The sequence below is a fragment of the Triturus cristatus genome, chromosome 1_1, assembly GCF_964204655.1.
Source record: "Triturus cristatus chromosome 1_1, aTriCri1.1, whole genome shotgun sequence".
Classification (NCBI taxonomy): domain Eukaryota; kingdom Metazoa; phylum Chordata; class Amphibia; order Caudata; family Salamandridae; genus Triturus; species Triturus cristatus.
Genome location: NC_140579.1, coordinates 745,181,469 through 745,206,602, shown reverse-complemented (window position 1 = coordinate 745,206,602; position 25,134 = coordinate 745,181,469).

The following is a 25,134-nucleotide window of genomic DNA, read 5'->3' as shown; positions in this document are numbered from 1 at the left end:
TTCGGCGCATACATACGAGGGCTGGGGGGGTGGTTCGGCGCGTACATATGGGGGCTGGGGGGTGTTCGGCGCGTATGTGGGCACATGTCTCCATGGTTGCTATGGGAGTTCGGTGTGGACGGTGTTTTTTCCATACGGTTGTAACATCGGACGCACGGGATGGATCGTACTTGCGCGGTCGGACTTCACTTTTCACATTTGTACGGTAAATCGTCCGGGGACGTGTCGGACACATTTTCCGACCCGAGGACGTGTGGGGAATTATTCCCAATGCGATTCGTATGGACTTTTTCCCATGCGAATCGTACTTGGCAGTTTGTACGGCACTTGTACGATTCGTACGGTAAAAAGACCGGATACGAGTCGTACGGGGAAATTTTTTCCAGGATCCGAATCGGCACCAACATTGAGGAAACTTGAGAAATGACATAAAAATGAGAACTCAAAATGGTGGGAGTGAAAGTCTCCCACAAATATTTGGAGGTGGGGAGAATTCCAAGAGGCCTGCATGTTGTAATTGCACCCACTATGAAAATCCGAACCCAGACATGCTCAGAGAGTGGGTGGAGAATAGTGCGGAAACATCATAGAGGAGGATGACAATACTTATTAAATATGCCGAATTTGACTGCAATAAATTGTTGGAAGAAACAGAGACATTATGACAAGATGCCAGCATTAATGCAGATAAAGGAACTCTAGAAAAACTTGATAAGGAGTTGAAAGGTTGTTTGTCTAAATATGAGCAGAACATCAGAGAAAGGAAAGCGGTCTAGTTTGCACAAGACAAGCAAGATTATCTTAAAGGTCAAATCTATACATTCTCCCAGGCGCTTAAATAACATACAGAAATAGAAGTTATCACAAAAGGCATTGAGCAGAGTCCAGCCCAGATACACGGAGACAAGTTCGGAATTCAGTTCGGAGGTTTAGACTGATCGGGAAGAAAAAAGTTTAACAGAGTCTGGAGGTGTAAAAGATATTCCCACTGTTATAGGAGAGCTCCGTTTTTTATGGTTAGGCAGAAATTTGAGATCTTGACCAAACCGTGGAAAACATGTCGGGGGCAGAGGTAAAAAAAGCGGTGAGCAGCCAAAATATCGAAAATAAAATATCGAGATACACTAATATCGAGTTTTAAATATCAAAGGGACACAATATCGATGTCAAGAATATCGATGGACAGAATATCGACCCTAAGGTAAGTAATATCGATTTTTTTTATATCGAGGTTAGTAATATCGAAGTTAGTAATATCGATATCAAATATATCGATGTTACTAATATCGATGTCACTAATATCGATATTTATAATATTGCTATGTATTTTATTATGTATTTAATATGTGTGTGTTAATTATTTTTTGTTAAGTGTTCTATTGGTTTTAAAATATATGTATACAATTTTCATATGTTAATAATGGTTTTTTTAAGTTAATTTTGTGTTTTAGTACCGTAGTGGGTTGTGGGTTTATAGGGGAATAGGGTGGGAAGTAATTTAATTATATGAATTTAATTATAAATTTTTGGGAATTATAAATTCATTTTAAATAATTTTTGCGTTTAAATTCTGTAACAGGGTGTGGGTTTATAGGGGAACAGGGTGGGAAGTAATTTAATTATATAAAATGAATTATAAAATGTTAGGAATTAAAAATTAATTTTAAATAATTTTTGCGTTTAAATTCTGTAGCGGGTTGTGGGTTTATAGGGGATTAGGGTGGGAAGTAATTTAATTATATGAAATTAATTATACATTCTTAGGAATTATAAAATTATTTTAAATAAATTTTGCATTTAAATTCTGTAGCGGGTTGTGGGTTTATAGGGGAATAGGGTGGGAAGTAATTTAATTGTAATTAAGTCATAATTTTATTTATTTATTGGTATTGATAATTATAATATTGTTAATTAAGTATTAATTGGTAATTAATTTGTATTAATTGGTAATTAGTTTTTATTAATTGATTAATTGATAATTATGTTAAATGTATTATTTTATTATTTGTTTTGTGCGTTTATAGGGGAATAGTGTTGGAAGTAATTGAAATCTAATTAAGTAATTATTAAATTTGTTGTTGGGTATTGATAATTAATTAATTGGAGATAAATTATTAATTGGTAAATATTTTAAATTATAATATTTTGGTTATGAAAAATAATTTATTGTTGATTAATAATCAATTGGTAATTAAATATGTTTAAATATTATTATTTATTGATATTTCTAATTAATATAGTAATAAGTAATTATTAATTGGTAATTAATGTATAATAATTATTATTTTGGTTATAAAAAATATGTAATTGTTTAATATTTATTAATTGGTAATTAATGTTTGATAATTTTTTTTTTGTACAAAATATGTAATTGTTCAATAATTTTTAATTGGTAATTAATAATCACTAATTATTATTTATTGGTATTTATTAATAATTTATTGCTAATTAATTATTTATTGGTAGTTATGTTTTTTATAAATATTGGTATTTGTAAGTAATTTTGAGTTATTTAATAATTAAATTATTAATTATTTGAAAGAATTATTTTATTTATAAGTATGTTATTTTTAACTTCTAAGCTATCCAACACTTTCCCTACTGTTGCACTCTCTGGAGTTAGAATAGTAATTTTTACCCCTACGCAATCCACACTTTCCCTACTGTTGCACTCTCTGGAGTTGGAGTAGTAATTTTTACCCCTACGCTATCCAACACTTTCCCTACTGTTGCACTCTCTGGAGTTGGAATAGTAATTTTTAGCCCTACGCTATCCAACACTTTCCCTACTGTTGCACTCTCTGGATTTGGAATAGTAATTTTTACCCCTACGCTATCCAACACTTTCCCTACTGTTGCACTCTCTGGAGTTGGAATAGTAATTTTTACCCCTACGCTATCCAACACTTTCCCTACTGTTGCACTCTCTGGAGTTGGAATAGTAATTTTTACCCCTACTCTATCCAACACTTTCCCTACTTTTGCACTCTCTGGATTTGGAATAGTAATTTTTACCCCTACGCTATCCAACACTTTCCCTACTGTTGCACTCTCTGGAGTTGGAATAGTATTTTTTACCCCTACGCTATCCAACACTTTCCCTACTGTTGCACTCCCTGGAGTTGGAATAGTAATTTTTACCCTTACGTTATCTAACACTTTCCCTACTGTTGCACTGTATGGAGTGGGAATTGTAATTTTTACCCCTACGCCATCCAACATTTTCCCTACGGTTGCACTGTCTGGAGTGGGAATACTAATTTTTACCTCTACGCTATCCAACACTTTCCCTACTGTTGCACTGTTTGGAGTTGGAATAGTTATTTTTACCCCTACGCTATCCAACACTTTCCTTACTGTTGCAGTCCCTGGAGTCGGAATAGTAATTTATATCTCTACGTTATCCAACACTTTCTCTACTGTTACACTATCTGGAGTGGATATAGTAATTTTTTGACATCCGCTATCCAACATTTTCCTTTCTGTTTTTTTTTTTTGGAGCTGGAGTAGTAGTTTTATTCTATCTGCTATTTAATATTTTTATTATTATTTTAGCTAATGTAGTATATAATTAATTTTAACAATATTTAATTTAAATGTAATTATTTAATTTGTTATACATAATTATTTAATTTTTATTTATGTTATTGCTTTATGTGTGTAATGTTTTTGCAATTTTTAATATTTTTATATAATTTATAATTTATTAAAATAATTATTAAAACATTATTAAGTAAGTATATATATTATGGTGCCGTTCACGATCCGGTAAAACTGGGTACGAACCGTCGGACGGAGCATATTCTCCGTCCGACGCGTACCCGGTCGTCAAAATATACCAACATGGAATTACGATTCGCACGGAAACACCATTTCCGTACGAATCGTACAAAACACCGACCGACTAAAATAAACATGCAAATGCGATCCGGGAAAGTGCCGACCTGACGTCGGGACGCACACAGCCTGCCATTCACGAACCAGGAATTACGATTCGCACCGACGTCATCCCGCACGGTGAATATTTTCCGGCTGCCAAAAACTGCCGGGAAATCAGGACGACGCGAACAAGGAGTACCAGTACGCGACGGACAGACAGGACGACGCGAACAAGGAGTACCCGTACGCGACGGACAGACATGGACACGAACCTACGTGTCATCCCGGCCCTCATAGCAGTCGACCTCCTCTACAGGTTACGACGCAGACGCCGCAGAAGGTCAGAACAACAAAGGGAGGGGGGAAAAGGGGGGGGGTGGCAGGTCCAGGGCAGGCCACAAAACCACCACCATAGTCACACAGCACACATGCCCTGGACATACCTGACCCTCAGGCCCTGGTCACTACGAGGGGGTGGGGGCGTGTCCAGCTAAGCCAGCGACCGCCACAACGGAAGTTCTTGACGACGCGAACCGGCAACACAACCAGACAGGTACGTCCCGTACCCACGCCTTAAGAGCGTGGGTACGAGTCGTACCACGCCCACACCTACGTCACCCCAACAATGGCGGGACGGCTCGTACCCACGTGGCAAAGGCCTGGGTACGGGCCGCACAAGCATCACATAGCGTGGGGACGGATATGTACGGACCGTACCCCCACCCCGTATGCATGGAGCGTACCCCCCACCCCAACAGTGTAAGTATGACCCGTACCCCCACCCGCGTATGCAAGGAGCGTACCCCCCATGCCAACAGTGTAAGTACGACACGTACCCCCACCCGCGTATGCAAGGAGCGTATCCCCCACCCCAACAGTGTAAGTACAACACGTACCCCCACCCGCGTATGCAAGGAGCGTACCCCCCATGCCAACAGTGTAAGTACGACACGTACCCCCACCCGCGTATGCATGGAGCGTACCCCCCACCCCAACAGTGTAAGTACGACACGTACCCCTACCCGCCTATGCAAGGAGCATAACCCCCATGCCAACAGTGTAAGTACGACACGTACCCCCACCCGTGTATGCAAGGAGCGAACCCCCCACCCCAACTGTGTATGTACGACCCGTACCCTCACCTGCGTATGCATGGAGCGTACCCCCCACCCCAACAGTGTAAGTACGACACGTACCCCCACCCGCGTATGCAAGGAGCGTACCCCCCATGCCAACAGTGTAAGTACGACACGTACCCCCACCCGCGTATGCATGGAGCGTACCCCCCACCCCAACAGTGTAAGTACGACACGTACCCCCACCCGCCTATGCAAGGAGCGTACCCCCCATGCCAACAGTGTAAGTACGACACGTACCCCCACCCGCGTATGCAAGGAGCGTACCCCCCACCCCAACCGTGTATGTACGACCCGTACCCTCACCCGCGTATGCATGGAGCATACCCCCCTTCCCAACAGTGTAAGTACGACACGTACCCCCACCCGCGTATGCAAGGAGCATACCCCCCACCCCAACCGTGTATGTACGACCCGTACCCTCACACGCGTATGCATGGAGCGTACCCCCCACCCCAACAGTGTAAGTACGACACGTACCCCCACCCGCGTATGCAAGGAGCGTACCCCCACCCCAACCATATAAGTACGACCCGTACCCCCATGGAGCGAACCCACACACGTGTATGGACAAAGCGTACATATTGTTAAATAGGAGGGGTGTGTGCAGAATCCTCCCAGCAGTGCCCAGAGACAGGAGGGGTGGGTGCAGAGTCCTCCCAGCAGTGCCCAGAGACAGGAGGGGTGTGTGCAGTCCTCCCAGCAGTGCCCAGAGACAGGAGGGGTGTGTGCAGAGTCCTCCCAGCAGTGCCCAGAGACAGGAGGGGTGGGTGCCTATCACTCCCAGCAGTGCCCAGAGTCAGGAGGGGTGTGTGCAGAGTCCTCCCAGCAGTGCCCAGAGACAGGAGGGGTGGGTGCCTATCACTCCCAGCAGTGCCCAGAGACAGGAGGGGTGGGTGCAGAGTCCTCCCAGCAGTGCCCAGAGACAGGAGGGGTGTGTGCAGAGTCCTCCCAGCAGTGCCCAGACACAGGAGGGGTGTGTGCAGAGTCCTCCCAGCAGTGCCCAGAGACAGGAGGGGTGGGTGCCTATCACTCCCAGCAGTGCCCAGAGTCAGGAGGGGTGTGTGCAGAGTCCTCCCAGCAGTGCCCAGAGACAGGAGGGGTGGGTGCCTATCACTCCCAGCAGTGCCCAGAGACAGGAGGGGTGGGTGCAGAGTCCTCCCAGCAGTGCCCTGAGACAGGAGGGGTGGGTGCCTAACACTCCCAGCAGTGCCCAGAGACAGGAGGGGTGTGTGCCTAACACTCCCAGCAGTGCCCAGAGACAGGAGGGGTGTGTGCAGAGTCCTCCCAGCAGTGCCCAGAGACAGGAGGGGTGGGTGCCTATCACTCCCAGCAGTGCCCAGACACAGGAGGGGTGGGTGCCTATCACGCACAGCAGTGCCCATGGAACGCAAAGGGTGGAGTAGCCACAGATACCATGCCCACAAATTTCAGTCAGGTGCACAAAGACCCTGCAGTACATGTACCACATGTGTGCGAGGCTGGGAGTATACGCATGCATAGTGCAGAAAAGAAAACATGTACACATGAAGTCATGTCAATAGTCCGCATACACAAGTACAATGACTACCAAGAATGCCACGAATGATGCAGGTGGAGACATCGCTCAGCATGCATGTGCAAAGTAGAAGGAGTCCGTCACACACCCAGCTAATGTACACACAGCTCAGCGCTAAATATTGGGAACACCCTGCAGGGAAGATGTCAGGGTACACAGAGGAAGGAATACACCTTTGGACAATTTCACCATGCAGCAACTGCTTACATGAACACAGAAACCTAGCTAACACCGTGTGATGGCACACAGATCCCAGGGTCCCCCCTATGACCAGCACACTACTACATTTCCCACACAACCAACACATGATCACCACCCAAAATCATGTAGCAGCCCCACCAACAGCAATATCAGAAAAGCAGTAGTGTTCAAAGGAAACAAAAATGGCTTTAATCAGCAATATCAAAAATTGTATGTTCGTAGAAAGTTCAATATTTACAAAGCCCATTGGGCAGTCCAGAAGTCACCGCTGGAACGGGGGACACAGTGGGATGCGTGTCCCCTAGCTTGCCTGCACAGTTACATTCCATCGTCTTCCACAGGGGTGAGGGCATCATGTGGGGGGGAAGTAACAGGCACCGCAGGGACAGGAGGGTGAAGGGTAGGCGTGGTGGGTGCAGGGATGGAGGACTCCACCACAGGGGGTGGGGCAGGGCCAAAGGTGGAGGCCAGGATCTCGCTGCACACCTTAGCAAGGTCCGCCAGGGAATCCCCTGCACCCGAAGGAACCACAGGCCCCAAGGAGGGGGGGGTCAGAGGGATGGGTCGCAGCGCCACTGGGGGAGGGTGTAGACGGGGGGGGAATCAACCACCCTGACCGAGGACTTCCTTGACCGCTTGCGTGGTGGTGTCACTGTGGGGCTCAGGGACAGAGCGGCCATGAAGGAGTCTTTGGGGGAGATGTGGCCAGGAGAGCTGAGGGGAGGGGATTTGGAGGGAGTGGATTGGGTGGAATGCGGACTCCCACTCTGGCTGCGTGTCACACATTTGCCCCCCGACCCAGTGGGTGTGCCTACCTCACCCTGTGTGTGCGTGTCAGGAGGTGTGCGGTGGACCTTCCCTGCTGGTGTGGTGCCTGTGTGTGTTGTGGTGGGTGCATCCTGACGTCTGGGTGTGCGTGGGACAGGGATGGGAGTGGGAAGTGTGGATGGGGCAGGGGTAGGGGGTGGGATGTAGCGCTGCAGGAGACCCACTGCTGCAGTCAGTGTGGAGTCTATGGACCTCAGCAAGTTGCGTTGGTCAGCCTGCGATGAATGAATGCCCTCCAAGTATGCCTCCATGTTGTTGAGGACCTGGCTGTGGGCATGGAGGACATTAAGGATCGCAGTCTGACCAATCTGCAACTGCCGCTGGATGTCCACAGACTCAGCATCGGCGGCAGCAGTGGAGACAGGGGCAGGGGGTGCGGTGCCTGGCAGGAAGGAGACATGTGGTGACCGGGCACGTTGGGAAGGGACACGAGCACGTGGGAGGTGGCTGATGCCTATGGAGGGGGCGGTGCGAGATGTAGGGCTGCTGTCAGATGGTGGTGCAGCCACCGCCCACTCGGAGAGATCATCCTCGGACCCGTCAGCTTCATACTCTGTTGTGCCAGTCGACAGGTCCCCGGGTTCACTCTCCTCCGCCTCAGTCCCACTCGATGTGCCAGGCACGATGTCACCGCTGGCACTGGTGCTCGGTCCCTCCGCGCCGTCAGTGTCCATGTCTCCCTCCGTGTCCCCCGACGATGCTGTGGGCAGGGTGAAGAGACAGAAATTAATCATACACCTGTATACATATGTCACATGAGTCCAAACTACTTAGGTTACAGTGCATAGCCTGAAACAAAGGAAGAGTTACAACTACAAAACAAGGTACATATGTAGGCCCTGCAAGACACAGTTGTGTGACCCACCATGCCATGGAAAAACTATGGAGAGCATGACACAATAGCAAATGAGATGACATGGAATTTTGACTGAGAAGCAAGGCCCTGGGGACAATCCAGCACTGCATCTGCACCACACAGCGTGGCAGGCAATAGGGATGAGCAGGGACCGCATCCAGGAACTAGAGGCGCATGCAGCATAGGTAATACTGATAACATGCCCACCCTGACTGGCACACTGCACCTTGAGTGTATGTCCAGACAAACATCACACACTGGCCAGTCCTAGCAAGGAGATTACAGGTCTTGACATGTAGGCCATGCCCGCACCACCCACCCCCTACATGAGACAATTTGATGAGACACAGGAAGCACTTACAGCTCTTAGTCTGGGTGAAATGCACATGGGATGCAAAAATTCAATATTGCACACAAAATACACAAGGTGCGCCTGTTCAAATAATCATGTACAAATGGGCATCATCAGATGATTGCAACAAGACACACAGGCAATGGCCACCGTGAGTATGTACTTGGAAAATCAGGTCAGGCCGGACAGTGGACACTTGTAATACATCTCACGTCAATATACATGGTGCCAGGGGACAATGGCACAGAGCACAACCTATGCTGTAGACACAGAGATTGTCGACATTCTCGGATTACACACATGATACCTAGGAAAAGATGCCCCTGGGGACAGTAGTGGCCACACAACTCCATGCTCCTGAATGGGAATGACTGCAACACACGCTAACATCCCTGCACTATGCGTAACGCACACTCATGCACATCATGTCACAGGCCACCACATGGGACATGCCTGCTGGAAGGCCTCGCACTTGAGAGATTAACTCCCATGTCTGGACTCAGCATTAGTGCCAACTGACATGAAACCCACAAGTCCAGAACTGGACAGGGCACAGGCAAGGTCACAAAACCTGTTACACACCACCCCCACACATGATGCTGCAGGCAAAGTACACTTGGAGAAGGTGTCAGGCTACATAACCTTGTGATGGAGTGATTACACACAGACCAGGGAACACATTGCAAGGAGGGGAAGGGAGGCAGGAGAGCACTGCAATACTGTGGGTAACAGGATCTGCACAGCACCATAAACCCTGGAAGTGTATCCATGGAACAGTGCACTTACAAATGCTGGTGAAACACAACAAACACACATGTACCTACCCCCTTCCGGCTGCTGCATCTCCTGTAGGCGCCTGTCCAAGTCTGGAAAGACCACCGCCAGCACACGTTTCTGGATGTGGGAGAGACGGCGGTGCCCGCGGTTCTTATGGCTCTCAGGTGAGTCCCCCAGCAGGACCCGTGCGATCCTCCGCGTCCAGCACCGGATATCCTGCCAGCGTTTCCTCACCTGGGACAGGCGCCTGTTCCGACCATCCGCACTCCTCACGGCGCTGACGGCGTCCAGCCATATCTGCTCCTTGGCAGAGGCGTCTACCTGTGAGGATGAACAAGTGACACTACATCAATACACCTGGCACATGTCACAGAGACACAGATTAGAACACATTTGCTGTTTACAACAAGGCATAGTATGCATCCAACGCATTGCACCTTTGTCATAGGGACATGATCCTCTGGGGGAAGGCCAAAAGCAGTACGTGCCATTGAAAGGACACAGGTGGAATGAGGGCAACTACACAATCAATGATCCAGGCTCACACTGTGCATCACACCCACCCCTCCTGTCTCTGGGCACTGCTGGGGGACTCTGCACCCACCCCTCCTGTCTCTGGGCACTGCTGGGAGGACTCTGCACCCACCCCTCCTGTCTCTGGGCACTGCTGGGAGTGATAGGCACCCACCCCTCCTGTCTCAGGGCACTGCTGGGAGGACTCTGCACCCACCCCTCCTGTCTCTGGGCACTGCTGGGAGTGATAGGCACCCACCCCTCCTGTCTCTGGGCACTGCTGGGAGTGATAGGCACCCACCCCTCCTGTCTCTGGGCACTGCTGGGAGTGATAGGCACCCACCCCTCCTGGACACAATGGCAGAAGTCACAGTCACAAAAAAGGGACACAGTCTGTGCCAGTGGACACTGCACTCACCTGATAACCTGGTCGCCCATACAGCATGGGGTACCGTGGGAGGATCACATCCACCAAAGCCATGTTCTCCTCCAGGGTGAATGGCTGTGACCTCTCCACAGCCCTTGACATGGTTCCAGGGAATCAGTAGCAGCAGCTGGGTCGTGGAATACAGAGATGTGCAGGCAAGTGCTCCCTCATGGGACCTGGCTGCTTTATATCTGCCTTGCTGGCCCATCTCATGCACAGGAGTACAGAGTGATTGGTCACTCACATTTGCATCCTATGTTTCCTCCAATCCCTTCAAACATAGCAGTCTGTGGGTTCTTAATCTGTTTTTTTCTCCTGCATGATGTCAGCCCCACAAACACATTGCAACAAAGTAGATTCATTCCAACTGACTTCTGCTGTGCACCTTCCAGAACAAATTCAAAATTTGAACTTGGTCTCCATGACAACCAGCATGCATGTAGGCCTTAATACTTGTCCCTCATGTGTCCCCTATGTAATTTGGAGCTTCACACACAGGTACGGTGCGTTCCGGGGCCCTAGGGCACCCCAAATGCATAGCAACGGCCCGTACACGCATGCCTACGTTCACTATCACTATGGGTGTCCTCGCGTATGCGTACTCGTAGTGGTACGGGCCGTACACGCGCCTGTACGCTCCCTATCACTATGGGTGTCCTCGCGTATGCGTACACGTAGTGGTACGGGCCGTACACGCGCCTGTACGCTCCCTATCACTATGGGTGTCCTCGCGTATGCGTACACGTAGTGGTACGGGCCGTACACGCGCCTGTACGCTCCCTATCACTATGGGTGTCCTCGCGCATGCATACACATAGTGATAGTGAGCGTACAGGCGTGTGTAAGGCCCGTACCACTACGTGTACGCATACGCGAGGACACCCATAGTGATAGGGAGCGTACAGGCGCGTGTACGGCCCGTACCACTACGTGTACGCATACGCGAGGACACCCATAGTGATAGGGAGCGTACAGGCGCGTGTACGGCCCGTACTACTACGTGTACGCATATGCGAGGACACCCATAGTGATAGGGAGCGTACAGGCGCGTGTACGGCCCGTATCACTATGGTTGTTCTTGCGTATGCGTACTCGTAGTGGTACGGACCGTACACATGCCTGTACGCTCACCATCACGATGGGTACACATACGGCAGCACTCCCATAGTGATATGGGACCGTACACAGGCCCTCTTAGCAGCAGTACGGCGGTTTTCACACATCACAGTGGTGACAGGCAGCACACAGGAAGGAATAGGGCGGACATACTTGTCCATGGATGGACATCAAGGCATTGTCTGTGCAGTACTACATGTGTGGGGCACAGATGTGACAGGCTGTGATGTGGAACATTACTCCTGAGTCGAGAAGGCACCAGATGTATGATGAGATGTGTACAGATGTAATGTGTGACGGTGCAATGTGTGCCAGGCATGCCCTTGACTCCTTGGACATGTGTGCATGTCGTACTGCACACTTGGGATGACCGACACTGGCATGGCACGGACACCAACACACGGAAGTGTCCCCTGATGCCCGGTACAGGGGTTACCACACCTGACTTGTCACTACCCACGGTGCACGATGTGACTATGTCATGTATGTGTGGGGGGTTCCCATTAGGTTGATGTTGGAGCACCCTCAAAAGCTGCAGCTGTTGCAGCAACCAACATGTGTCTGTGTGTAGATTGACATTGCACACTGTTCCGCACACCATGCCACATGTGGTATTGGATGTGAGGTGCGTATGTATGCATGTGACACAGAGTAGCGTAACAGGGACATGTCTGCATCCTCTCAATAAATGTGTGGTGAGTCATGACATGTGCACCTTCATGGCAAGGTGTGTGCGCTGTCCTAGTGTAATGTCATGTGACCTGTGGCTCTAGTGTTCCGCTACCAGTCTTGCAATCGGCATCCTACTTCTGCTGATGTGTGGGTGTATGTCACTCATGTCTTGCGTCTGGCTGTTCACTTGCACTGGGACACAGCTAATCCCATCGCATGGCATGTGGAGGTTCTCAATCTCCGTGTGTAGCTGGCTCTTGGTAGGAGTGTCACCTGGCAGCCATACGTGTCCAGGGCATGTGGCACATACCTAACTCCGTATGTAGCATATGTGTATAGACAGATTAACATGTGCTCAGTACAAATTATTTGTGGTTGTGGTGCACTCACTCTTCCTTGTCACTTCCAAATTACTGCAGAGCGCCGCCTCTTCCCCGAGCAATTCCGGACTTGGCTGCCATGCGGGAGAATGATCGTATCCGGTGCTACCGCTTCCCCCAACGGTTGATTCTGGAGTTGACGGCGAGACTGGCACCACACCTGCAACCGCTGCACAGGTATCCTACGGCACTGACACCCAAGCTGAAGGTAATGGCAGCCCTACATTTTCTAGCCACGGGTACCTTTCAAAATACCATAGCTCATGTTGGTGCATGTCCCAGAGCATGTTCTGCCGTGTGCTGCATGATTTCTTAGAGGCCATGTTGATTCACCTGGATGACTTCATCAAGTTCCCAACCCCTGAAATGTTGACTGGGGTCAAGCGTGGATTCTATGCCCTGGGAGGGATGCCCCATGTCATTGGGTCCATAGATGGGACACATGTTGCTTTGGTACCACCACACGCACAGGAGGTAGCGTACCGCAATTGGAAGCACTACCACTCCATCAATGCCCTTGTGGTGTGTCTGTCCAACATGGTGATTTCACATGTCTGTGCTCGTTTTCCAGGATCAGCACACGATGCCTACATCATGAGGCGTAGCAGAGTGCCTGAAATGATGACGCAGCTGTGCAACGAACGAGCATGTGTTGTTGGTGGGTACAGTCTGTCTGTCCTGTATTTTGCGTAGACTACCGGCACAACCGCTTCTCCAGTTCTAACGATGTCCATGTGCTTCCCATGTAGGGGACGCTGGCTATCCCAACATGCCATGGCTGATCACACCTCTCCGCAACCCCATCACGCCGGCCCAGCTCCGCTACAACACCGCCCATGGCCGGACAAGGCGAGTGATAGAGAGGACGTTTGGCCTGCTGAAGAGCCGATTCAGGTGCCTACACAAGACCGGCGGCGCGCTCCCATATGCCCCTGCGTAGGTCTGCAAAATCTTCATGGTCTGCTGCATGCTGCACAACATGGCAGTTGAGAAAGCTGTGCCACTCATCCTGGATCAAGCTGACCAGGACCATCCACCCGTGGAGGACGAAGGGCTTGGCAATGGGGCTAGTGATGTGGAGGATGTGGAGCCGCAAGAGGACATCCGGACTCGGCTCATACGCGACTTCTTTGCTTAGTGGTGAGTACCAGTGTCTGAGTGTGCACGCATTGCTCCCCGTGTGGCATGTGTTGTGATGTGTGTCTCCACCTGCATGTATGCCACGTGAGTCAGAGGTGTGTGTGGGTGTGTCACTGGAGTGATGGTGGCAGTGATGGTTGTATTTCCCCAGTCATAATTGTGACCTGGCATGTTGTCATCCATACATGTGTCGAGTACATGCACATGCAAGTGGCTGTGCTTTTTGTGGCTGACTTCTTGTGTGACTCTCTTCCCCAGGTACTTGCGCATGCCGTCTGCTGCTTGCATTGTTGTGGCACTGCTATTCCTCATGGACACGTCATCGTGTGCTGACTCAGCGTTACACGCACGGACAAGTTTGGAAGTCTCCTTAGGGTAAGGGATGCATCAGGGGTGTATTGGGTGTGGCAGTTGTTCACGATGTATGCACACTGCCCCTGTCGATGTTTGGTTCCTCTGCAGCCATGTAGCATCACCATGGGACACGACATGCAGCTGTGTACACCTGAATAGATGGTCTGACTTGTTGACAGTCATCAGTGATGGGATAGTGGATTGTGATGATGGCATCAATGTGTTTAACACTGCCCTCGGACACATACGGTTTGCATTGGCTTGACATGGTGTGGGACTTCTACATCAGCGGATCAATGGTGTATGGCAGTCTCTCCGTGAGCAGCTGTGGGTGTTTAGCTGTTAGCCGACAATTGTGTGCCAGTTCCATGGCTATCACGCATTTGTGCTGCAGAAGGGGGGTGCCAGTGTTGGACCCACATGTTACTCCACATGAAGTGTTCATGTGTACTTCAAGTTGCCTCTGCAATCCCGAAAACATGACTAATAAAGGTGTCCCTATGCCTCCAAGGTGCCTCTTCTCAGTCAATGCTGGTGTGTTGCCACGGGGTATTCAGCATGTCTGGCATGGTTTTCCCTGATAGTGGCTATGTGTCTATGTGTCGAGTAGCAAGATGCAAGCTGTGTGTGTGGGATGAGACTGTGTATTGTGCATGATGTCCATGACTGTGTGGGTATTGTGACATGTGCCATCCCCATGCATCCAACGTTGGCCAGGCCCCCATTCTCTGCATCCACCGGACTCAAGCTTGCAGGACATGGTTCTGCCACCTGTCTACACATACCTGGGTGCCCCCCAGGACACTGGACTGGATCCCTGACCTCTGCGCATGACTGTTGCTGTACTCAATGTGTCTGTCAGCACGGTTGTGCGTCCACCCCCTCAGCTGGTTGGGCCCATCACGGGTGTGTATGGTGCTCCATGTCTGTCTTGCCTAATACACTGTGACCCGTGTGTCCTGTGCCAGACTCAGGCCCCAGGGTGTGGATGGTTGAAGTCAAAAGAGAAGTCAGGCATGTTTAGACTTTGCAAGACACATGTAAGGTAATAATGCAACCAGCAGGCATCTTCTCTTCATGGTGTGAATTTTTATTTTTGTGGGGGGGAGGGGGGGGGTATGACGTGAGGGGCTTTCCGGGAGTTTGGAATCCAAAGTTCAGTAGGGGAGTTGGTGTCCTTGCCATTGGAAATCCTCAGAGTCCATGCCACAGTCTTTGTCAACATTGGTCAGACAGTGACCAGCAAGGCCATGTGGCAGAGAATGTCTCTTGATGCTGTGATGCTGTTGCTCCAGTGGGCCAGGTGCCAGGCCAGGTGTCCTGGGAGATGGTGATGTAGCGCCGACCCTCACGGTCCTTTCCGTGGACGACCTGGCCTCCTGCGGGGACCCTCAGAAGCAGGCCGTGACGATGTTTGGGATGCTCCATCGGATGTTTCCTCCTCCTCCTGATCCCTCCCTGTGGGTGGTGATGTTCTACGCCTTCTGGCACAGGGAGGGTTGCCCATGTTGTCGGCCATCCGACGGAGTGTATTGTGAATCCCCTGGAACACCGTCACGAGCTCAGCCTGTCTGTCCTCCATCCTCCGTTGGTGTTGCAGTAGACAGGCATGTTGCTGGGCCTGCTGGGTCTTTATCTCATCGAGGGTCCCCTTCATCTCATTGAGGGTGGACACAACCTGGGCCATGCCCGTGGTGTCCTGCCGGTATGTGTCCAGGATGTTACGGACATGGGAATATACCGGTTCCCCAGCCAACTGGTCAGGCTGGCGCCTCCGCCGTCCTCCACTCCCACCACCCCTGCCCACTTGTACCTGGCCTGCCCTTGTGGGCACATCGGGTCTCCGGGACCCCTGAGGGGTGGCATTGGCGTTGTCGCCTGCCTCCTCCTGGGTGCCCGGGACACCGTGTCCCTCCTGGCCAGCCTGGCTGCTTTGTGGTGGTGGGGCAGGGATCCTGGGTGTCTCCTGGGATGTGGCAGGAGTGGGGGTGGTGGTTGGCCCCGTTGTACCTGACGCAGGTGCTGCAGGTCGTTGGACACCAGAGGGGCCAGGTTGGTCGGGGTCGTCCACAGAGTGGTGAGAGTCGTCGCTGCCGGTGTAATCGGCCTCCCGCAGAGCCGGGTCCTGTGAGTCTTCCCCCCCAGTGTTGGGGGGTGAACCACGAGGTTGACCTGTGTGTGAGAGAGACAATGTTAATTTTGGTCCATGCAACATCCATGTTTCATCAGTTTCAAAGTTGGCACATTTCCTCTTGGAATTAGGATCTGTCTTGCATTCCACTCACAGTGCACTTGTGCATGGGTGTGTCCCTTGGGCACCACTTTGGCGCCTTTAACTATGTGTGGCACAGTCTTACTTGCTGCGTCAAGTGTGACTGCAGTCAGCAGTGGAGTGGGCAGGTGTGGCGAGCCATGCATTGGCGCCTTCCGTGTAGCACTGTACATGTGCACATGGAGTGGATCCACACACTTATATAATGCAGGTAGCTGTCGTTGTGCTCGTGCACAGGTTGTGACATGGCCCTGTGTTTTGCCATGGAGAAGAGAGGGGGTTCTGGCACTGGCCACCCTTGTCTACATGCATGCAGTCCACCTGCTGACGAGCAGACATTCCCACACACCACAAGGCTGATTTGCTTTCCCTGTGTCTCCCTCCCTCTCTGTCCCCCTCTCCCTCCCTCTCTGTCCCCCTTTCCCTCCCTCTGTGTGTCAGCCTCCTCCCTCTGTCCGTCTTCCCGTGTCTCCCTCCCTCTGTGTCACCCTGTCCCTCCCTCTGTGTGTCAGCCTCCTCCCTCTGTCCGTCTCCCTGTGTCTCCCTCCCTCTGTGTCCCCCTGTCCCTCCCTCTGTGTGTCAGCCTCCTCCCTCTGTCCGTCTCCCTGTGTCTCCCTCCCTCTGTGTCCTCCTGTCCCTCCCTCTGTGTGTCAGCCTCCTCCCTCTGTCCATCTCCCTGTGTCTCCCTCCCTCTGTGTCCCCCTGTCCCTCCCTCTGTGTGTCAGCCTCCTCCCTCTGTCCGTCTCCCCGTGTCTCCCTCCCTCTCTGTCCCCCTGTCCCTCCCTCTGTGTGTCAGCCTCCTCCCTCTGTCCATCTCCCTGTGTCTCCCTCCCTCTGTGTCCCCCTGTCCCTCCCTCTGTGTGTCAGCCTCCTCCCTCTGTCCGTCTCCCCGTGTCTCCCTCCCTCTCTGTCCCCCTGTCCCTCCCTCTGTGTGTCAGCCTCCTCCCTCTGTCCATCTCCCTGTGTCTCCCTCCCTCTGTGTCCCCCTGTCCCTCCCTCTGTGTGTCAGCCTCCTCCCTCTGTCCGTCTCCCCGTGTCTCCCTCCCTCTGTGTCACCCTGTCCCTCCCTCTGTGTGTCAGCCTCCTCCCTCTGTCCTTCTCCCTGTGTCTCCCTCCCTCTGTGTCCCCCTGTCCCTCCCTCTGTGTGTCACCCTCTGTCACCTAAGGCCAGCTTCCGTGGCACACACTGTTAGCAGATCTTTGATTGGCCCTTGGCTTGTTGCTGTGAGTTTGTTTCTGATCTCCAGGCACCCATTGGGTGTAGTGTGTGTGTCTGCGCTGCTGCTGTGGTGGTGTGTGCTGCCACTCTTTCACAGTGTTGGCTGTTCATTAGCTGCTGTCATGTGGAAAAACGTGCCTTCACCCCCATGTGTTAATGCAAGACGTCCGCCATGAGCTGGCGAGTCTTTCCTGTGTGGGGACACAGTGTTAGTCTGGCTGTGACCTAGGCCATATGGGCAGAGGGCATTGTTGTCTGCTTCTGAGTTGCACTATGTGATTTTTGGGGCCCACCCTCCCGCCATCCGGCTTATCGTGTCATGTGTTGGTGTCTTCTGTGGCCTGTGACTTGACATTGACCAGCTGGGTGCATGGGGCATGGTGGCGCCAGTGGCATGTGCATGTTCATGGAGTGTGGTTGAGTCATGCGATAGCTTGGGGTGGTTGCGTGCCTGTTTGTGGGTTTGGTTGTGGATGACGTTCCCCCCATGTGAGGTGCGTTGTTTGTGTACTCACCCGGGTCTCGGAGTCCTCCTAATCCTTCGACTGCCTCCACCGGCAGTATGGCCATCACCCTCTCCTCCCAGGGATGGTAGTGTACGGGTCTGCGGGACGGCCCTCCTCCAGTGACGTTGGCCTGGTTGTGTTCGTCCGTCATCTTGGCTCGGACCCTCCTCCGCAGATCGTACCACCTGGCTTGGCATTACTGCTTGTTCCTTCTGGTGTCCACAACAGCATTCACAGCATCGATGATGGTCTGCCACATGGCTGTTTTTTCTGAAATGCTGGTCTGTCTGACCAATGTTTCAAAGAGGTGTGGCTCGACTCTGAGGATTTCATCGACAAGGACCTCCAACTCTCGGTTACTGAACTTTGGATTCTTGTTAGTGGGCATGGTGAGGGGTGTGGGTGTGGATGGTGGGGGGGGTGTGTGGATGGTTGTGGGTGTGTGGGTGTGGTTGAGCAGGTGTGTGTGTGTGTGAATGTGTGTGTGTGAATGTGATGAGGGGGTGTTTGTGAAGGTGGTTGTGTGAAGGTGTGCAAGTGTAAGGTGTGGTGAAGCTTGTAGTATGGTGCTGTAGGTTGTCTGAGGGGTCTGGCAGCAGTGATTCTGTTGCAAAGGCTCATGGTTTGTGTGTGTGGGCCCTTTTTATTGGTCCATTGGTGGGTGTGGCTGTGTTTGAAGTTTGGGTGGGTGTGTTATAAGGAGTGGTGGTGTTTTGGGCCTCTGTTTGTTTTTGGCAGTTGCAGGTCAGTGAATGTGTTGTTTTAGTTGTTGTTGGACATGTTTAGTGGCTTTGTGCCATTCGAATGGTGTATTCTTGTGTTGTTTTGTTTTGTCCTGGTTGTGTACGTGCGTTTTTAGCGTGTGTACGGTGTGTACATGGGCCATTTGGTTGTACAGTGCTGTCCTTGTGTGTGGCTTGGTACGACTCGTACATGCGGTTGTGATGTTGGGGCCTGGGGTGCGCTCCATACTTAGGAGGTTGTGGTGGGGGTGCGACTCTGGCATACACAGGTGTACATACACGGGGGTACGACACGTACACGGGTATACATACACGGGGGTACGACACGTACAGGGGTGTACATACACGGGGGTAGGACACGTACATGGGTGGGGGTACGACTCGAACGTACAGGGGTGTACATACACGGTGGTACGACACGTACACGGGTGGGGGTACGACTCGAACGTACAGGGGTGTACATACACTGTGGTATGACACGTACACGGGTGGGGGTACGACTCGAACGTACAGGGGTGTACATACACGGTGGTACGACACGTACAGGGGTGGGGGTACGACTCGAATGTACAGGGGTGTACATACACGGGGGTACGACACGTACACGGGTGGGGGTATGACTCGAACGTACAGGGGTGTACATACACGGGGGTAGGACACGTACACGGGTGGGGGTACGACTCGAACGTACAGGGGTGTACATACACGGTGGTACGACACGTACAGGGGTGGGGGTACGACTCGAACGTACAGGGGTGTACATACATGGTGGTACGACACGTACACGGGTGGGAGTATGACTCGAACGTACAGGGGTGTACATACACGGGGGTACGACACGTACACGGGTGGGGGTACGACTCGAACGTACAGGGGTGTACATACACGGGTGGGGGTGTACATACACGGGGGTAGGACATGTACACGGGTGGGGGTAGGACTCGAACGTACAGGGGTGTACATACACGGTGGTACGACACGTACACGGGTGGGGGTACGACTCGAACGTACTGGGGTGTACATACACGGTGGTACGACACGTACACGGGTGGGGGTACGACTCGAACGTACAGGGGTGTACATACACGGGGGTATGACACGTACACGGGTGGGGGTACGACTCGAACGTACAGGGGTGTACATACACGGGTGGGGGTGTACATACACGGGGGTAGGACACGTACACGGGTGGGGGTAGGACTCTAACGTACAGGGGTGTACATACACGGTGGTACGACACGTACACGGGTGGGGGTAGGACTCAAACGTACAGGGGTGTACATACAAGGTGGTACGACACGTACACGGGTGGGGGTACGACTCGAACGTACAGGGGTGTACATACACGGTGGTACGACATGTACAGGGGTGGGGGTACGACTCGAACGTACAGGGGTGTACATACACAGGGGTACGACACGTACACGGGTGGGGGTACGACTCGAACGTACAGGGGTGTACATACACGGGTGGGGGTGTACATACACGGGGGTAGGACACGTACACGGGTGGGGGTAGGACTCAAACGTACAGGGGTGTACATACACGGTGGTATGACACGTACACGGGTGGGGGTACGACTCGAACCTACAGGGGTGTACATACACGGTGGTACGACACGTACAGGGGTGGGGGTTCGACTCGAACGTACAGGGGTGTACATACACGGGTGGGGGTGTACATACACGGGGGGTACGTCTCGGACGTACGGGGGCTGGGGGGAGTTTTGGGTGCGTATGCGGGCACATGTCTCCATGGTTGCTATGGGAGTTCGGTGCGGACGGTGTTTTTTCCATACGGTTGTCACATCGGACGCACGGGATGGATCGTGATTCCTCGGTCGGACTTCACTTTTCACATTTGTACGGTAAATCGTCCGAGGACGTGTCGGACACATTTTACGACCCGAGGACTTGTGGGGACTCATTCCCAATGCGGTTCGTATGGACTTTTTCCCATGCGAATCGTGATTGCCAGTTTGTACGGCACTTGTACGATTCGTACGGTAAAAAGACCGGATACGAGTCATACGGGGAACATTTTTCCAGGATCGTGATTGGCACCTATATGTATATGTGTAATTAATTTTTTATTAAATTATATTTATTAATTATTAATTTTTAACATTATGAAATATATTTAATTATGTTTATTTTATTTATACGTATTATTATGTTTATTTTACATATATTATTAAACTAAAAAAAAACGATATTTATTACTAACGATATTTTTGACATAGATATTTAATTATCGATATTTTTGTACTTACCATGTAGTAGATAGGATGTCGATATTCTTGACATCGATATTCTTGTTCCGATATTTTTGTAGGTCGATATTGTGACCTTCGATATTTAGTCAGTGATCCAAAAAAAGCATTGGCATAGCCAATAGGTCTCGCCTTTGGAACCTTATAAGTGTTTAGGCAGAGCTATTAGCTTTGCAAATGTTATTAAGCTACATTGTAGAGCATTATGGCTGCTGTGCAGTATGTTGAAAAGTTATTATAAAGAAGTGTTATATGCCTTTTTTTTTGTTACCTTATTTTGTTACTTTAAGAAGGCATTTTGTACAACTGAACAACCCTATTAAAAAATGATTTAACATAAAAAATGTCTCCTAGTTTTTTTTGTACTTGCAATGCTGTTGCATTTGCAATGCAATAAGTCTCGCATTTGCACGAGTTTAATCTATTGGCATTGTAAATGACAATGCCTTTTATTTATGTTTTAAAATCCAACACATAAATAAAGGACATTGTCATTTACAATGCCAATAGCTGAAACTCTCGTAAATGCGAGACCTATTGGATTTCAAATGTCACACACACAAGCATATACAGGCACACACACAGGGACGAGGAAGCAGCAGTGGTCTTCCTGAAATGGTCCATCTGCCCATCTCATACCACCTCCTTCCTTTTTGTTACTATCCTCTCCTTCTGCGTGTGGATCCCGTGTCACCTGCCCTTCGCCACGCACTCTCTCATAATTGGACATCCATGCTCTCTCTCACAATTGCACATCCAAGCTCTTGTTTCTCACCTGTAAACTTAGCATTTTGGTTTCCTTTGTCACTATCACTATTCAAACAGCTGTGCATACTTCCTTCACACACTTTCACGCAAAAAGGTTATTACAGTTTGTAATCATCACCCTGTGCACTCTACAGAGAGGCCAATGATTGGATGAGCATATAGTCTGGGCACCTGCATGACCCACCCAGTAGTCACTGTGACAACTCTCACCGCCTGCAGCATCAACACTGGAGTTCATGAACACCCGATGAACTCACTTAGACACCAGGGTGCCGATTACGATCTGGGAAAAAAATTCCCCGTACGACTCGTATCGGGTCTTTTTACCATACGAATCGTACAAGTGCCGTACAAACTGGCAATCACGATTCGCATGGGAAAAAGTCCATACGAATCGCATTGGGAATAATTCCCCACACGTCCTCGGGTCGGAAAATGTGTCCGACACATCCCCGGACGATTTACCGTACAAATGTGAAAAGTGAAGTCCGACCAAGGAATCACGATCCATCCCGTGCGTCCGACGTTACAACCGTATGGAAAAAACACCGTCCGCACCGAACTCCCATAGCAACCATGGAGACATGTGCCCGCATACGTGCCCAACACCCCCCCAGCCCCCGTACGTTCGAGTCGTACCCCCGTGTATGTACACCCGTGTACGTTCGAGTCGTACCCCCACCCGTGTATGTACACCCGTGTACGTGTCCTACCCCCGAGTATGTACACCCCTGTACGTGTCGTACCCCCGTGTATGTACACCCCTGTACGTGTCGTACCTCCACCCGTGCATGTACACCCGTGTACGTTCGAGTCGTACCCCCGTGTATGTACACCCGTGTACGAGTCATACCCCCGTGCATGTACACCCGTGTACGTTCGAGTCGTACCCCCCGTGTATGTACACCCGTGTACGTTCGAGTCGTACCCCCACCCGTGTATGTACACCTGTGTACGTGTCCTACCCCCGTGTATGTACACCCCTGTACGTGTCGTACCCCCACCCGTGCATGTACACCCGTGTACGTGTCCTACCCCCATATATGTACACCCCTGTACGTGTCGTACCCCCCGTGTATGTACACCCCTGTACGTGTCGTACCCCCCGTGTATGTACACCCGTGTACGAGTCGTACCCCCACCCGTGCATGTACACCCGTGTACGTTCGAGTCGTACCCCCACCCGTGTATGTACACCCGTGTACGTGTCCTACCCCCGTGTATGTACACCCCTGTATGTGTCGTACCCCCGTGTATGTACAACCCTGTACGTGTCGTACCCCCACCCGTGCATGTACACCCGTGTACGTTCGAGTCGTACCCCCCGTGTATGTACACCCGTGTACGAGTCGTACCCCCGTGCATGTACACCCGTGTACGTTCGAGTCGTACCCCCCGTGTATGTACACCCATGTACGTTCAAGTCGTACCCCCACCCGTGTATGTACACCCGTGTACATGTCCTACCCCCCGTGTATGTAGACCCCTGTACATGTTGTACCACCGTGTATATACACCCCTGTACGTGTCGTACCCCCCGTGTATGTACACCCCTGTACGTGTCGTACCCCCGTGTATGTACACCCCTGTACGTGTCGTACCCCCGTGTATGTACACCCCTGTACGTGTCGTACCCCCACCCGTGCATGTACACCCGAGTACGTTCGAGTCGTACCCCCACCCGTGTATGTACACCCGTGTACGTGTCCTACCCCCGTGTATGTACACCCCTGTACGTGTCGTACCCCCGTGTATGTACACCCGTGTACGTGTCATACCCCCCGTGTATGTACACCCGTGTACGTGTCGTACCCCCACCCGTGCATGTACACCCGTGTACGTTCGAGTCGTACCCCCACCCGTGTATGTACACCTGTGTACGTGTCCTACCTCCATGTATGTACACCCCTGTACGTGTCGTACCCCCCGTGTATGTACACCCGTGTACGTGTCGTACCCCCAACCGTGTATGTACGACCCGTACCCTCACCCGCGGACGAATGGAGCGTACCCCAGGCCCCAACACCAGCACCTCCACACAACATCGCGCATGTACGAGTCGTACCAAGCCAGACACAAGGACAGCACTGTACAACAAAATGCCCGAAGTACACACCGTACACACGCTAAAAACGCACGTACACAACCAGGACAAAGCAAAGCAACACAAGAATACACCATTCGAAAGGCACAAAGCCACTAAACATGTCCAACAAGCTCAAAAACAACACAATCACTGACCTGCAACTGCCAAAATCCAAAACAGAGGCCCAAAACACAACCACTCCTTATAACACACCCACCCAAACTTCAAACACAGCCACACCCACCAATGGACCAATAAACAGGGCCCACACACACAAACCATGAGCCTTTGCAACAGACTCACTGCTGCCAGACCCCACAGACAACCTACAGCACCATACTAGAAGCTTTACCACACCTTACACTTGCACACCTTCACACACACACCTTCACAAACACCCCCACATCACATTCACACACACACATGCACAACCACACCCACACACCCACAACCATCCACACAACCCCCCCCCACCATCCACACCCACACCCCTCACCATGCCCACTAACAAGAATCCAAAGATCACTAGCCGAGAGTTGGAGGTCCTTGTCGATGAAATCCTCAGAGTTGAGCCACACCTCTTTGGAACATTGGTCAGACAGACCAGCATTTCAGAAAAAACATCCATGTGGCAGACCATCGTCGATGCTGTGTATGCTGTTGCGGACACCAGAAGGACCAGGCATGAATGCCAAGCCAGGTGGTACGATCTGCGGAAGAGGGTCCGAGCCAAAATGACGGACGAACACAACCAGGCCAACGTCACTGGAGGAGGGCCGCCCCGCAGACGCGTACAATTCCATCCCTGGTAGGAGAGGGTGATGGCCATACTGCCAGTGGTGGCAGTGGACAGATTAGACGGACTCCGAGACCTGGGTGAGTACACAAACAACTCACCTCACATGGGGGGAACGTCATCCACAACCAAACTCACAAACAGGCACGCAACCACCCCAAGCTATCGCATGACTCAACCACACTCCATGAACACGCACATGCCACTAGCGCCACCATGCCCCATGCACCCAGCTGGACAATGTCAAGTCACAGGCCACAGAAAACACCAACACAAGACACGG